Source organism: Prionailurus viverrinus, chromosome B4, assembly GCF_022837055.1.
Source record: "Prionailurus viverrinus isolate Anna chromosome B4, UM_Priviv_1.0, whole genome shotgun sequence".
Lineage (NCBI taxonomy): Eukaryota > Metazoa > Chordata > Mammalia > Carnivora > Felidae > Prionailurus > Prionailurus viverrinus.
The window spans coordinates 117,823,834-117,839,950 of record NC_062567.1 but is presented as its reverse complement, the minus strand read 5'-3'; the positions used below and the strand labels follow the sequence as shown (position 1 = coordinate 117,839,950).

The 16,117-nt window shown below is 33.9% G+C and overlaps 1 protein-coding gene and 1 pseudogene across 2 annotated transcripts in view; both read left to right on the top strand.

Annotated features, from left to right (window-relative positions):
* Positions 1–16,117, top strand: part of ANKS1B (ankyrin repeat and sterile alpha motif domain containing 1B) — a 1,101,801-nt gene that overhangs the window by 138,821 nt on the left and 946,863 nt on the right. The gene's annotated exons all lie outside the window — the stretch shown is intronic.
* LOC125169805 (60S ribosomal protein L11-like) lies at positions 7,888–8,471 on the top strand (annotated as a pseudogene).

Sequence of the window (16,117 nt, the reverse complement as noted above, 5' to 3'; positions counted from 1 at the left end):
GTTTTCCAGTGTCAGGAAAAATGAGTTGGATTTTGGGGATGTTGAGATAGAGGTTCTAAGGAGGTCATTGGCAGGGCCTAGAAATACATGATTGGCTTTGGGGAGAGGTCAAGGATTGACAAAGAAATTTGAGAGGCACCCACAGAGAAAACCAGAAAAAGAAAAAAAATCACTAACCAGTCTATATATGAATGAGTGAATAAATGGCACAGCCCACAAGAAATACGGTGTTAAGTGTTAGTTCCTAACAAGGTTTGCATCTCCATTCCTTGTGACATCTGGGTGTAGGGATAGAGAATTCTGTACCATACTGTTCTTTCCATCTGGTCTAGGAATACTGGGTGAGCTCTCTGGAGACATCTGCTAAGTTTTTCTTTCTCATGTTGGCTTCTCTACCTTTACATTTTCTGTCTTTCATTCCCTTTCTCCCCTACTGGATTCTATTTTCTCACACTTATTGCTGCAGTAAAAATGTTTGGTGGCATAGTGTGAGGGAAAAATAGAATGGACTATATAGCACTTGGATGTTGAGTGGGAAGATGAAAGCAGAAAATATGAGATTAATTTGTTATTCTGTATTAAAATCCTACTATTTCCCTAAACTTGAATGGTACTGTGTATCTTTGATAACTGAATAGCATTCATAGTATTTAGCTGCATTAAGCAAAGTCATATGAACAAGCTAGACTACTTAGCATTATAGAAAATTTGAGACAATTTTTAGGACCTATTTGCCTTGGCTGAATAATGGCACTCTTGTTCAGGTGACTGTTAGATAAAAAGAAAAATATTTTATAGCATATGAACTGGATTCTTTAGCTGTCTTAAGTCTACCTTTGTGCTCTTTCTTATTGTCGATATTATATAAATAACACGGATGTTCTGCTTTAAATGTACCTTGGAAAATAGTTCAGTGCCAGGTTTGACTATGGAGAGTCTGTCATGTTTTTCCACTCTGAAACTTACTCTGTGCTTTTTTTTTTTAATACCCTTTTACAAATACAGTCCTGAAATGCTTTGTTTCCTTTTTTATGCATAAGAGCATGCTCATTGGAAGCATATTGTGTGTGAAGATTGTCAGTTGTTCAAACTTGTGCACTGATGGTGAGCTGAAAATCTTTTTTAGCCTTCTTCTTTGTAAAAATGATTTTTACAACACCACTCCACAAATTTTCAGTGTTAACAGTAAAATTACTTCTAGAGCTATTAAAAAGAAGAATAAGAAAAACCCTATGTTAAAAATGAATAGTGCATTTATTTTAATCTTTGGCTTCTCTCCTCCACCAGCTTCCTATTTGGCTACTTAAAAGGGTGCAGTAAAATTCCCCAAAAGTGTTAATATTTATTTCTGGAACTGCTCCAGGAGCATGTCAAAAGAATTTTGAAAAGAACATTCACTTAGGTATAACAGCTTTGGAATACATAATAAGATATATTAGTATGCTTTTAAAAGGATCATGGGTAGAGCATGAAGAATATGAAAGTGTATGAACCCCTTTATTGTTGTTCATGATTAAACCAAAATTGTTTGCATGTGAACAGATTTAATTGTTTACAAAATCTGCATAACACTATCAACAGAATGAGATGATGGGGGGGGGGAGGCATAAGAGCTTTTAGCCTGATTATGATTCATAGATGTTCATCTAATAAATTGCTTTTCCTGAATCTGAAAGAAAAATAGCAATGAGTACAATTAGGTACTTATAGGCAGCTAAAAATAATTCTATTGATCCCATATTTTTAATTATGAGTTAATCTGGGTTAGAAGAGTGACAAGACCTAGAAAATGAATAAGGTGTCCTTAGATTCTTTAGGACGGTCAGTGACAGGGTAACTAGATATCTCTTTTTAAAGAAATTGCTCTTCTTAACAATTTGATTTATTATATAAAGGATTTTTTTAAACGTTGATTTTCTTCCTTAAGTGATTATATGAAACTAGGAAAGAGATCAACATAATCATTCTCTGTTTAAAAATTGTATTTGTTGTTATTTTACAGTTTATAACAATACATCTATTTTCAGTTTCTCTTACAGGTTTCACTCTACACTGGTCAGATATGAATGGGTTTTTGACAATATGTATGGTTGTGTTGTTTAGTGAATGTGCCTAACTATTGTGGTAGTCTTATTGCTCTACCAGTCCCATCACACATAGTTTTGAAGCCATTCTCCATGTGTCCTCCAGAGAACTCTTTCTTTCTAATACATAAATTTGATCATATCAGTAGACTATTTAAGATTCTTGACTTTCATGACCCCAGCCTTCTCACAGAGTCTTCCCTATGTATGTATGTCAGCAACCTTACACCTCCCTCTACTCTACCTGGAAAATAGCTTTGTTTTGTTTTGTTTTGTTTTTGTCTTTAGGACAAAAAACACTTAAGCACTCATGTCCTTTTTTATGAAACCTTCTCCAGACTTTTGACAGGCTGATTGGCCCTATGTTTTTTGTCTTTTGTGTTTTCAACTGTATACAAAATAGAATTTTATCATAACACCTATGACACTTTTTTGGTGTCCATGTTTGTGTTCCTCTTCTAAACTCCAAAGAGGAAATCCCAATAAATATTAACCTTGGGGATTCAGGAACAAGAAATCATAATTCCTAGAAATTCTTGGGAATTCTTAAATCATAAGCTGTTCTTAAAATATTTCTAGCAGTCTTTATATCCTGTATTCATTATTATGAATATCTAAAATTTTGTATACTGTATGAAAAATGTTAAGTTTAGTAGTATCAATAAACAACTGCAGCCTCCAATGAATATTCAAACCCTAGAAAACACCAGTGAATAGTGGGTTTTTTCAAATAACATGACATTTCAGACTTCCTACCTAGTAAAACTAAGAGACCACACAGAATCATGTGGCAAGTGGCTACTGTGAGGACTTACTTTGCTTCCAAAACTCATAGGATTTGTATAAATTATATTATGCATATAAACACGTTCATATTTATTTTATTTTCAAGAGTGGTTCACTTTTAGCAGCAGACGGGGCCATGAACAGACACATAACTTGACGACAGCAACAAATAAGACTGACCAGTTAATTAAATCATGACCATCTTTCTTTTATGTTTGCCTTCCCTGGTTCTTAGCAATGTTGACCTGAACCCTCTACTCCTTGTGTTGTGTCAGCACTTCCTACTCTTGCTGCTAGCTTGATGTGTGTATATTCCTTTAACCAGTGATGTCTCCATGTTGTTAAGCTTTAATTCTCACAGCAGATTGTAATACTTTTCCTAGTTCTGATTTTCTCTATTTCTTGACTCATTTTTTTTTGGGGGGGATGGGGGATTTGGAATTCAGAAAAATAATAAATTTTCTGAAAAATGCTGGAAACTCATTCTTGTATGGAAACAATCTCCAATGCCTAGTATATCAGACATTCAGTAAAATATTTAAAGATATTTCTTAAGTGAATATTACTTTGTAGTCCAAAAGCATCTAACATAGTATCTGGTACATAGAGATACTTACAATATTTTAATGATTGTATCTGTAGTTCTTTTGAATCAGGGTCATGATAAAGTCGGGCATCAGAGTTTAGATTTGGTAATTGCTACCAGAAATGCCAGGTTATCTTTTATTATTTAGGTGTCTTGGGAGTCGATAATCCTTTATTTACCTAAAATCAAAGAGAAAACTCATAAGATGTTTAAAACTCACCAAAAACTTTGTGTAATATGCTTTTGTAGAACTCTCTTTTATAGAGTTTGTTTTTATGGCCATTAATTATTTGATTATTTGCTTGATGTTTGAATTTTAAAAAAATTTTTAAGGTTCTTATTTTGAGAGAGACAGTGAAAATGTGAGGAGGGGAGGGACAGAGAGAGAGGGATTCCCAAGCAGGCTCCACACGGCCAATGCAGAGCCCAGTGTGGGGCTTGAACCCACAAAACTGTGAGATCATGACCTGAGCTGAAACTGAGAGTCAGACGCTTAACCGTCTGAGCCACCCAGGTGCCCCTCTTGATGTTTGACTTCTTGATTGAGCTACCTGAGGGCAGGGATTATTTCTTTTGTATTCACAGGTGTGATCTTAGAAGGTACTGGTTAACCACAGTATATGCATGGAATAGGCAGCTTATTTAGTATTTATTGTATGCATAAGTGAATGAAGAAGATGGCAATGTGAATGAAGAATAATACCCCAGGATGTGAGCCTCTTTTACTGAGATCCCTGAGATATTCTGAAGAACACAGTTTGAAAACCACTACTATATTCCTTGATACAGGCTGAATAAGTATGTCACATGGTCTTGCAAAAGATTTTCTCTATGAAGGACTGGTAGTGAAATGTTATTATCCTAACTGTATACCTTTTACCCTGTCTGTTTTAGTAACATGTTTTGTTATAAGAGATAGTGCATTATTAATATTGTCATTGATCCTATTATTTACTTCCTTGTGACCTCTTTAGAAAGAGCGTTTCACCCCTTTCAACTTACTGAATAGTTTTGCTTAAATATTGATCCAAGGATATCATGATACAATGTTCTTCTAAATTCTGAAGGTTAAAAAAATTCCTTATTTAGATTTTTAGTATCTCCTCCTTGTTTAGTGTAACTAGTTTTGTGGGATGGAATAGTAGATATATTAACACTTAGGATGTTTTACTTATGTCCTGATTTCATCGTGGTATCAAGTGGGGGTAGGGTGAAGGCAGAAAACTTAATTTGGAAAAGTTGAACTAGAGGGGGTTAAATGCCAGAAAAGGGCATCTAATCTTCTGAATAGATATTTTAGATAAGAATTCCCTGAACATGTTATTGTTGAGACTTTCCTCAACTTGTTTTCTCTGTTTCTAACACTGAAGACCAAGCCAACATACTAGTTTTCTGTATTCTGATGATTCCTGGGGTATCAGATGATCAAGATAAAAAAATCCAGTTTAGTTCCATACGGGACTAGTTTCTGGAGCTGGAAAATGTAGAGGTGGAAAGCAGCTACTCAGTCAGAATATGTAGTTGTTGTCATGGAAAACTAAAATTTATACTTAGAGTGAAAATGTAGATGTTTCATTAGTACAGATTTTTATGGAAAGTCAAACAAAAAAGAACTAGAACAGAAGAGCATATTATCAGATCCTTTGTACTGTTTAATTTTGATTGGATTTTTATCAGGTGTTTTTTTATTTCTTTTAGTTTTGGGAAACTTGATCTAGTATTTATATTTGTGGCTGATTTAGAGTATATTGAGCTAGCTAAGAAGAATTTTCCCCATATGTATTTGTCAAAAGCAAATAAAGCTATCAGTTTTGAACTTGACAACACAGTCTTCACTGAAAAAGAGCAATCAAACACATTTAATCTATTCATACAAACTGAATTCTATCCCTTGAGTCACTTAACATAATTAGGATATTTCTGCTTAGGTTTGTAAAATGCTTCCACTATTTTGTAAGGATTTAAAAAGGAAGACAAAGGAGTGGCTCAGTCAGTGAAGCATCTGACTCCTGGTTTTGATTCAGGTCATGATCTCAGGGTTTTGTGAGTTCAAGCCTGGTGCAGGGCTCTGTGCTGGCAGCACAAAAATACCTATTTATAAAAACCTAGAATTATTGATGTCTTTTGTGTATTGAAAATTTGAGTTAGATGATAGAGAATTTGGTTTACTTTGAAGTTATACATTTAAAATAAATGCTATAGCATGAAGATGGGACTTTCAAGTTACTAGGGGACTTAAGATAAATTTTAGAGAAAAGAAAGAGTTTATAAAAATAATTCCAAGATAAATGGTATTTTTTAATCTATATTTTTATATTGAGGGGAGGGAGTAGAAAAGAAAACCCCTATACTAGGCCCTACTAAGTGGCAGCTTCTTGTTCCATAGGATTAAGCAGTCTACATATTTAATGCAATCCCTATCAAAACCCCAACAACATTTTTCACAGAACTAGAACCAACAATCCTAAAGTGGATATGGAGCCACAAAAGACCCCGAAAAGCCAAAGCAATCTTGAAAAATAAAAGCAAAGCTGGAGAAATCACAATCCCAGATTTTAATATATACTACAAAGCTGTAGTGATCAAAGCAGTATGGTACTGGCACAAAAATAGACACATAGATCAGTAGAACAGAATAGAAAATCCTAAAATCATGATTAGATGGTCAGTTAATCTTCAACAAGACAAAAAATATGCAGTGGGAAAAAGTCTCTTCAACAAATTGTGCTGGGAAAACTGGACAGCTACATGCAAACTAATGAAACTGGATCACTTTATATCACTTTTTTACACCATACAGAAAAATAACTCAAAATGAATTCAAGACCTAAATGTGAGACATTGAAACAATAAAAATTCTAGAAGAGAGCACAGGCAGTAATTTTTATGACATTGGCCATAGCAACATATTTCTAGATATGTCTCTTGAGGCAAGGGAAACAAAAGCAAAAATAAACTATTGGGACTACATCAAAGTAAAAAGCTTCTACAGCAAAGGAAACAATCAACAGAATTAAAACTGGGAAAAAATTTGAAACTGATATATCCAATAAAGGCTTATTTGCTCAAATATTTAAAGCACTGATACAGCTTAACACCCCCCCCCCAAATAATCTAATTAAAAATGGGCAGAAAACACAAACAGAAATTTATCCAGAGAAATGGCCATTGAAATGGCCAACAGACACATGAAAAGATGCTCAGCATCACTCATCATCAGGAAAATGCAGATCAAAACTACAATGTCATATCACCTCACATCTGTCAAAATGGCTAACATGAACAACACAAGAAACAACAAGTGTTGGTGAGGATGTAGAGAAAAAGTGACCTTTATGTACTGTTGTTGATGGGAATGCAAACTGGTGCAGCCACTGTGGAAAACAGTGTGGAGGTTCCTAAAAAAATTAAAAATAGAAGTATATGATCCAGTGATGCCACTACTGGTTATTTACCCAAAGAATATGAAAACACTAATTTGAAAAGATATATACACCGCTGTGTTTATTGCAGCATTACTTATAATAGCCAAATGATTAAAGCAACTCAAATGACCATGGATAGATGAATGGATAAATGCTACAAAAGATACCAACCATATATCATATAACCTTACTGAATCTGTAAGAAACTGTACTTGCAATGAAACCAGTGAACCTAAATCACTGTTGATAATATGGGTGTCACTTATAACACAATTATTAAGAAATGTTTCTGAAATGTCATAAAGAGGAAATAATACTGTAGCATTAAAGTTCCACATTATTTGATCAAGACTTTGGGGTCAAAGTAAGAAGAGAAAAATGCAAATTATGCTTTGTTAAGGATGAATATAGTTATAACCTAATTCTTGACATCAATAAGAAATACAGGTTTAATGTATTTGGTAAAAACAAAAGGACTAATAATAGAAATAAAATGTTAAGGAAAAGTTTTGAGAAAGGAATAAAGAAATGAAGAAAGCTTGATTACAAAAACTAAAGAAGGAGTACAAAGAACAGGAAAGGATAATAATGACTATGTAAAATTCAGTCACAGGAATAATACCAAATGTGAACACATTAAAAGACAAAGCTTTTCAGATTGTAGACCAAAAAAAGCCAACTGCAGTTATGACTGTTTTGAAGAGATGTGGCCAAGATAAAATGACAGAAATAGAAGGAAAAAAATGGATAGTCAACACTATACCAGTTAAATGAAAAGAAAGAGAATGCTTAGGTAGCAATATTAATAGCTAACAAAATTCAAGATGAAGAGCATTATATAATATTAAACTGTAATTTTTTGGTAATAAAATATGTAATCCATAAAGATGATACATCATTCTTTTGCTTAACTGAAAAACGTAACAAAACTTATGAAGCAAATTTAGAAATACAAAGAAAATTTGGTTACAGTTCAATCACAGACTTTCTCTTCCTGTTCTCCACCATGGTGCAGGGTCAAGATGAAAAGGATAACTCCTTGCAGGAACTTTGCATCTGCAAGCTTTGCCTCAACATCTGTGTGGGGGAGAGTGGAGAGAGACTGATCCTGGTGGCTAAGGTGCTGGAGCTGTTTACAAGACAGACCGCTGTGTTTTCCAAGCCTAGATGCACTATTAGGTCCCTTGGCATTAGGAGAAATGAAAAGATTGCCATCCTTCATAGTCTGTGGGGCTAAGGCAGAAGAAATCCTGGAGAAAGGTCTAAGGGTGAGGGAGTTGGCATTAAGAAAAAGTAACTTCTTCAGTATTGGAAACTTTGGTTTTGGGATCCAGGAGCACATCCCTCTGATACCATATGACTCAAGAATTGGTATCTATGGCCTGGACTTCTTTGTGGTGCTGGGGTAGGCCAGGTTTCAGCATCACAGACTAGAAGCTCAGGACAGGCTGCATTGGGGCCAAACATAGAATCAACAAAGAGGAGGCCGTGCACTGGTTCCAGCAGAAGAATGATGGGATGATGGGATCATCCTTCTTGGCAAATAAATTACTATTTCTATCTAAAACGACAGTAAAAACTTTTCAGTGAAATGTGGAAAAAAAAAGTTCAACCACAGTGATATACTGTGTATGGTAACATTTCTTAGATTGTGATGATGAAGTAGAAAAGCTAAGGGTATAGATGGTATGAATTATGCAATTAGTAGTTTTAAAAATATACATCTCACCTTTAAGAACAGAGAATATACTTTTGAGTGCTTATGTAACAGAAGAAAATTACATACTCGTTTTTAAAGAACATCTAAAGAAATTTGAAGTTGAATAATTATTCTCTCTGACTATAATGTGGTAAAACTATAAACACATCATTAAGAGACAACAAATTTAAGCACTTATAAATTTAAAAGCAAGCACTAATTTTCAGGGTGAAAAGGAAATCAAAAGTGAATTTTATAAAGTATATATAATAATTGAAATTAAAATATGACTTGTCAAAACCTAAGTGATGTGGACAAAACCTTACTCAGTAGAAAAGTGATAGCCTGTTATGCTTTTGCTTTCAAATAGGAAAGAATAAAATAAGCATTCAACTAAAGAGCTAGAAGAAAGAATACAACAATAATTGTATGATGAATTGTTATAGTTAAGAACAGAAGGTAATATGTTAGTAAACAAGTACATGAATAAATAACTCATCTTGTAGGTGTTTGATAAAAATCAAGTTAACTGGGGGTGCCTGGGTGGCTTAGTCGGTTAAACGCCCAACTTCAGCTCAGGTCATGATCTCACGGCTCATGAGGTTGAGCCCCACATCAGGCTCTGTGCTGACAGCTCAAAGCCTGGAGTCTGTTTCCGATTCTGTGTCTCCCTCTCTCTCTGCCCTTCTCCTGCTCATGCTCTGTCTCTCAAAAATAAATAAACATTAAAAAAATTTTAAAAATCAAGTTAACTGTATCTTTGAATATGACAATAAAATAGACCCACCTAGGCATATGAAAGAAAAAATAATACAGAACATTAGGAATGAAAATGGTGGTAGAATTGCAAATATAGAAGATAAAAAATATAAAAATATGTAGTTCTTATTCAGTAAGAAAACATAAGTGGAAATAATTAACTTCTTAAAAAATGTCAATTATGGGGGCGCCTGGGTGGCTCAGTCGGTTAAGCGGCCGACTTCAGCTCAGGTCATGATCTCGCGGTCCGTGAGTTTGAGCCCCGCATCGGGCTCTGTGCTGACAGTTCAGAGCCTGGAGCCTGTTTCAGATTCTGTGTCTCCTTCTCTCTGACCCTCCCCTGTTCATGCTCTGTCTCTCCCTGTCTCAAAAATAAATAAAAACGTTAAAAAAAATTAAAAAAAAATGTCAATTATGGAATTGATGCATGTCAAGGTTGACTGTATTGATAGATCAGTAACCATTGAACACATTGGAAATTTTAAGGATTTACTCTACAGAAGTGCTAGTACTAGATTATTTTACATGTGTGTTCTTTTAAAGAACCATAGGGAGACAAATTTAATTCTAGGAGTGTAAAGATGATTCTTACCAGGAATAAATATGTTAATGTATTAAAAGGGAAAACCTATATAATCATCCTGGATTATATCCTAAATAAATTTAACAAACCATAAGAGTATTCTGGATTACTCTTTATAGAAATAATGACGATTACTCTGTGTCATGCACTGAGCAAGCACTTTACATGGACTGTCTAATGTAACCTTCCTAAAAACCCTATGAAGTAGCTAGTACTGGTATGTTCATTTTATAGATAAGGAAACTGAGGCACAGCATGGTTACATAATCTTACCAAGGTCATGCATTTAGAGATGGAACGAGCATTTAAACTTTGACAGTTTGAATCATGAATCTGTTTTTATTCATTATGTTAAAAAAAATTTTTTTTAATGATTATTCATTTTTGAGAGAGACAGAGACAGAACGCGAGTGGGTTAGGGGCAGAGAGAGAGGGAGACAAGAATCCGAAGCTTCAGGCTCCAAGCTGTCAGCACAGAGCCTGATGCGGGGCTCGAACCCATGAGCTGTGAGATCATGACCTGAGCTGAAGTCAGATGCTCAACTGACTGAGCCACCCAGGCGCCCCTACCCATTATGTTATTCATTGTCTTTTTGTTCATTACTGAAAGAACAAAACCTTCTTTTAATGTGGCAAAAAGATATCCATGAGAATCCAACAGCAAAGGTCATACCAAATGGTGAAACCCTACCAGACAGGCCATAAAAGTCATCAGTACGACAAGAATTATCCTCTCATTATTTCAGTGGTTCTTGTCAATGCTGTTTTTTAAGGGGAAAAAAATTCAGGATAAGGTCAGCTGATTAACAGTTCCATCTGCAACCTGAAATCCTCCTTGCCATGAAACATAACATACTCACATACTCCAGGGATTAAGGTGTAGATATCTTTGGGATACCATTGTTCTGCCTAGCACAGTATCTTTGGAAATATTGTTACCTAAGAAGAGAATGAGAATAAGAACAATTTCCACCAAAATCAGTGTTTGCATAATAGTGAAAGATTAATCTGCCTTGTGAGTTGGTTTAATTTTCAAGAATTATACTCATAGAAGAGAAGATGAGGGTGGGAGAATAATGTTTTATAGTCTGAGACCCAGTGACAAAGTTGAAACTGTGTTGAAATAGATGTTCTAGTTTTCTTCTCATATTTTCTTAACTCTGTGGTTCTCTGTATGGTTACAGATTCTTATATTCTAAAATACTGTCTTGTGGCATATACTATATATATAGTAGAGAGATCATAAATTGTGTGATTATAACTCAAGGAGTTATTTCTGCTCACAGTTGGCCAGTTCTGGTTTGCTGTGTGAATATGTTATTGCAATTTGCATCAAGTGATTCAGGGTGCATATTATTCATTAGAAAATATTTGGTTAGTGTAATTTTAGCTATAGTGTTTCCTATGTAAACTCACTTATGTAAAATGTGCATTTATGGTCTCTATTGTGACTAGGTAGTAAGTCTATTGCATAGCTTTGCCTAGATGATGAGAAATTGTTACATTTTCTGTGACTGAATCAAATAGGCATTTATTTATCACAAAGTCAGTGTTTTCAGTTACTTTTAGAAAGCATTTTAAACTATCAGAGTTAATCTTAAAATTTCCACATGTGGCTATCAAGCACTTGTAATATGGCTAGTCCTAATTGCAATGTGCCACAAATATAAAATAAACACTGATGTTGAAAACATTACCAGAAGGAATTTAAAAATACCTCAATAATTTTGTATTGATTATGTGTTTAAATGATAGTATTTTGGATATAGTAGATTAAATCAAATATATTAAAACTAATTTCACTCTTTTTGCTTTTTTAATGTGGCTATTAAAACCTTTAAATTTATATGTATATTCACATTATTCTAGATCCATTTGGTCCACATGAGACACTTCTAATGATAATAGAAGCTCATGATAATAAACTTACATCATCACTATAGGGATGAGAACTTAACTTACGGTACTACACTCAAAAGCATGTGTACGTCTTTGCAGTTCATCCAAAAATGGAAACAAACTATTCAGATACAAATTTCAAAGAAGAGGGACTTTGTTTTGCATTGCATGAAATTATCTGATGCAATAGAAGACTATTCCTACATACTTTGACACCCTCCCTGAGGCATTCGATGCACATTCTGTATGAGTTTCTATATCTGGAGCCCTGGAGTGATTTCAAGTGTCAGGGGTCATATATGAAAATCAAGGAAAGCTGTAACAGTCTTATGTTGCTAGTGGATATTTCCCATAGGTTGGTAGAGGGCGTAATGATCAATTTGTGGAGTAGCTGTGCCTAAATCTTATTTACTATACTTGTGAATATAATGGCCCAAGAAATTCAGGCTTATAGTTTATTTAGGAATAATCTTCTTTAATATGTGAAAGCTCAGGGAATAAAACATTCTGACTAAACAATGTCCTGGTTATTTGAAAATTCTCTAGGAAACCTATTTTATGTTTGTTTTAAAACCTACTAATCCAATTTTTTTTTGCATTCGTACATATACTTAACAAAGGAAATTAAACCTTTGGTAATTAGGGATCTCAGATTGTCTCAGAACATTCATCCTGGGCAAGAATCTCCACATACAGAATTTAAAATATTGACAAGTATATATAGGAGAAGGAATTGACTGCACATTAGACTAACACCAAAGATCTATACATTGCCCTTTTTTTTTGAAATAAGAATGTAACAAGCATTTACAATTGCTTAGAAACTCTTGCACTTTGTAAAACAGATTTATGTTAATATAGGCCCTCTTTAAATTTGAGGATTATTATTGAGAAACAAGGGGAGCACAGTGCAAAATGTTGGAATGAAGTAGAACATTAGCACAAAGCTTGAGATTTTAAACATCAAGTTTTATTATTTAAAATATGTTTTTAGTTGGAAGCTTTGGGTCTGGCTTATTTATAGTGTTTCAAATATGTGTGCATGTGCTCTGGGTATGTGCGTATAGGCTCTGTCAATAGGTACAGTCAAATATATTTATATATATACTAAATCCCCATGCTAAACCTCCTTGCTTTAAAAAAAAGATTGCATTCACATCCATTCTGTTTAGGAAAGCAGACATGCACTAGAGATTTTTTTTCATGCTATCATAATTTTTTTTTCTGATAATGGGGAACTGAGGATGGTATAGGTACATGGAATCCATAGACCCTGAATCTTATTTCAGTTATAAATACCAGTATCTTCCTTATTAACCATTTATAAGGTCTCATAACATACAGGACATTTTTAGAAATAGATGGAGTTAATTTACAGTATTTTCTTATTTCTTTTCCCTACTTTGCTGGAGGTATTCCTGAGCAACATAGTGTTCTAGTTAACTTTAACTGAAACTTGGGTTTCCCCAAAATACACCACTGCCCTTGCAGTTCTCTGTAATGGAAATATCTCATCATCATGCATTTCATTCATGGGAGAAACTTCATTATTTTTCTCTTATCGTATCATACGCATACCTTCTCCCATAGGTTTTATTTTAGACATATCTATTTGAATTTCCTCCCTCTTTTCTATCCACTACTATATCTCCATTAGTTCAGATTTCTTTGCTCCTTCCCTAGACATACTAGCCTAACTCTCTGCCACTAATTTGTGTACTCTGTTCACCTTCCAAATGTCACAAGAACTCTCATTCGAAAACACTGATCTTGTATCTTTCTGATACAAGATAACTGTCCGATAATGCTCTTAGATCCAGGTTGCCTACAGAATAAAGACTAAGCTTCTTGACATGTTATAAGTCACTTCACAATCTGAATAAACCTGTGTTTTCTTCCCTTGTAATTTATTGTCTTTTTGTTTTTCCTTGAAGGGAATACATGATAATTTTGACTCTTCAAATAATTCAGAGGTGAATGATGTATTTTTGCATGCATTTTTTCTATGTTAATGCAAATCTTAGACAATGGGAATAATAACAACATCTGTCTTTTAGTTGTGTGGATATAAATCAGTTAATACATGTAAAACATTTAGGATATTGGCACACAATATTCTGAAGTTTGCTTTTTTCACTTAATATGTTTTAGTTAACTTTATTTTTCCTTCCAAATTTTTATTTAAATTCTAGCTAGTTAGCATACAGTCCAATATTGGTTTTAGGATTAGAATTCAGTGATTCTTCAATTACATACAAATGTTTTGGTGAACTTTCAAGGTCAATACATATAGATCAAACTAACTTACTTTAGTAGTTGATATTCCGTGGTGTAGGTGGATCTTACTTAGTTTTTCCGTTTTTGAAGGTCATTCATCTGCTTTTTTTTTATAGTACTAAAATTATACAGTAACTAGTTTTGTATCTGTAGTCTTCATATTAGTACTTTTATTTCATAGGCATCTAGAGGAATTTGAAGAAAAAAATTGTGAAACAAGAAGCACTGAGAGAATCTGTGTACCACCAATTATAAACAGTCCTAAAAAATATGATTCTAGTGCCAAAATAGAGAAATCAATGAATACAAGAAAACCCCTAGAAATAGACCAGCACTGCATATAAGAATTTACTATAAGATAAAGTTGATATTTGAAAAATGTAAGAAAAGATAAAATCATTCAAGAAATATTCCTGAAAAAATGTTTTCATGATTGAGGGTGAAAAATAGTCATTTCTCTGCCTCATGCTATCTGGTATCCCTTTCCTCAACTTTGTCTGTTACCTGGTAGTCCAGAGACCATGAGTTTAATCCATTCCAGAGAATAAAATCTCTCATTCTGCTGTTCCAAGAAGAGCAAGGAATCTGAGAATCTAATTGATATAGATTTTCAACCAATGCTGCTAGTTATTTCAATATTTCACTCCTCTTTATTTTTGAGTAGTATTCCATTGTATGGATATATCAGGATTTATTTATCCATTCACCTGTTTTTTTAATTTTAATTTTTTTAATGTTTATTTTTGAGAGACAGAGAGTGAGTGGTGGGGGCTAGGGGTGCAGAGAGAGAGGGAGAACAGAATCCAAAGTAGGCTCCAGGCTCCGAGCTGTCAGTGCAGAGCCCGACGCAGGCTGGAACTCATAATCTGCAAGATCATGACCTGAACTGAATTCTACCGCTTAACCCACTGAGCCACCCAGGCACCTCTTCCATTCACCTGTTAATGAACCTTTGAATTGTTTCAGTTTTGGACTATATTATAAATAAAACTTTAGGAATATTTATATATAAATCTTGGTGTGAGCATATGCTGTCATTTCTCTTGACTAAATAACTAGAGTGGAGTGACTAATTGTATTGTAGTTAAATATTTAACTTTTTAAGAAACTACCAAATTGTTTCCTAAAGTTGTTGTACTATTTTATGTGGCTACCTGCAGTATGTGAGAGTTGTAGTTGATTTATATCCTTGTCAACATTGGTTTGCTAAGTCTTTTTAATCATGGCCATTTTAATAGATATAACTAGTATCTCATGACTTTAATTTGCATTTCTCTAAAGACAAATGATGTTGAGCACCTTTTCATGTTCATACTTGCCATCTGTATATCTTTGTTGTAGTATCTGCTTCAAATCTTTTGATTTTTTTTTAAGTTGTTGATTTTCTTGTTCGTATATTTTAGAGTTTCTTACCTGGATCAAAGGCTATATCAGAAAATGTGATTTGCAAATGTTTTCTCTCAGTTCATTTCCTTCTTATTCTCTTTAACAGTGTCTTTGAAGAGCAGAAATTCTTAACTGTTGAAATTTTAATTTGTCAAATTTTCTTGTGTAGGTCATTTTGGTGTCATATCAAGAAATCTTTGCTTCACCTAAGGTGACAAAATTTTTCCAATATATTTTCTTATAGAAGTTCTACAGTTTTAGGTTCTGCTTTTAGATCTAGGATTCATTTTTAAGTTAATTTTTGTATATGGTGTGGTGAGGTATGGTCAAACTATTTATTTTGGCCTAAGGATATCCATTTGTTTCAGCCCAGTTTTTTGATCGGACTACCCCTTCTTTAATCAATTGCCATAGTGCTTTTGTCAAAAGTCAGTTGCATATATGTACAGGTGAAAATGTACTCTGTGTCTCTCCATTATGTTCCATTGATTTATCTTTAATATCATACTCTCTCTCATTTACTATATAATTTCATCATAGCTTGTAATCAGGTAGTATAAGTCTCCAACTTTTTTCTTTTTCAAAATTGTTTTGGCTAGTTGAGATCCTTTGTCTTTCCACATGAATTTTAAA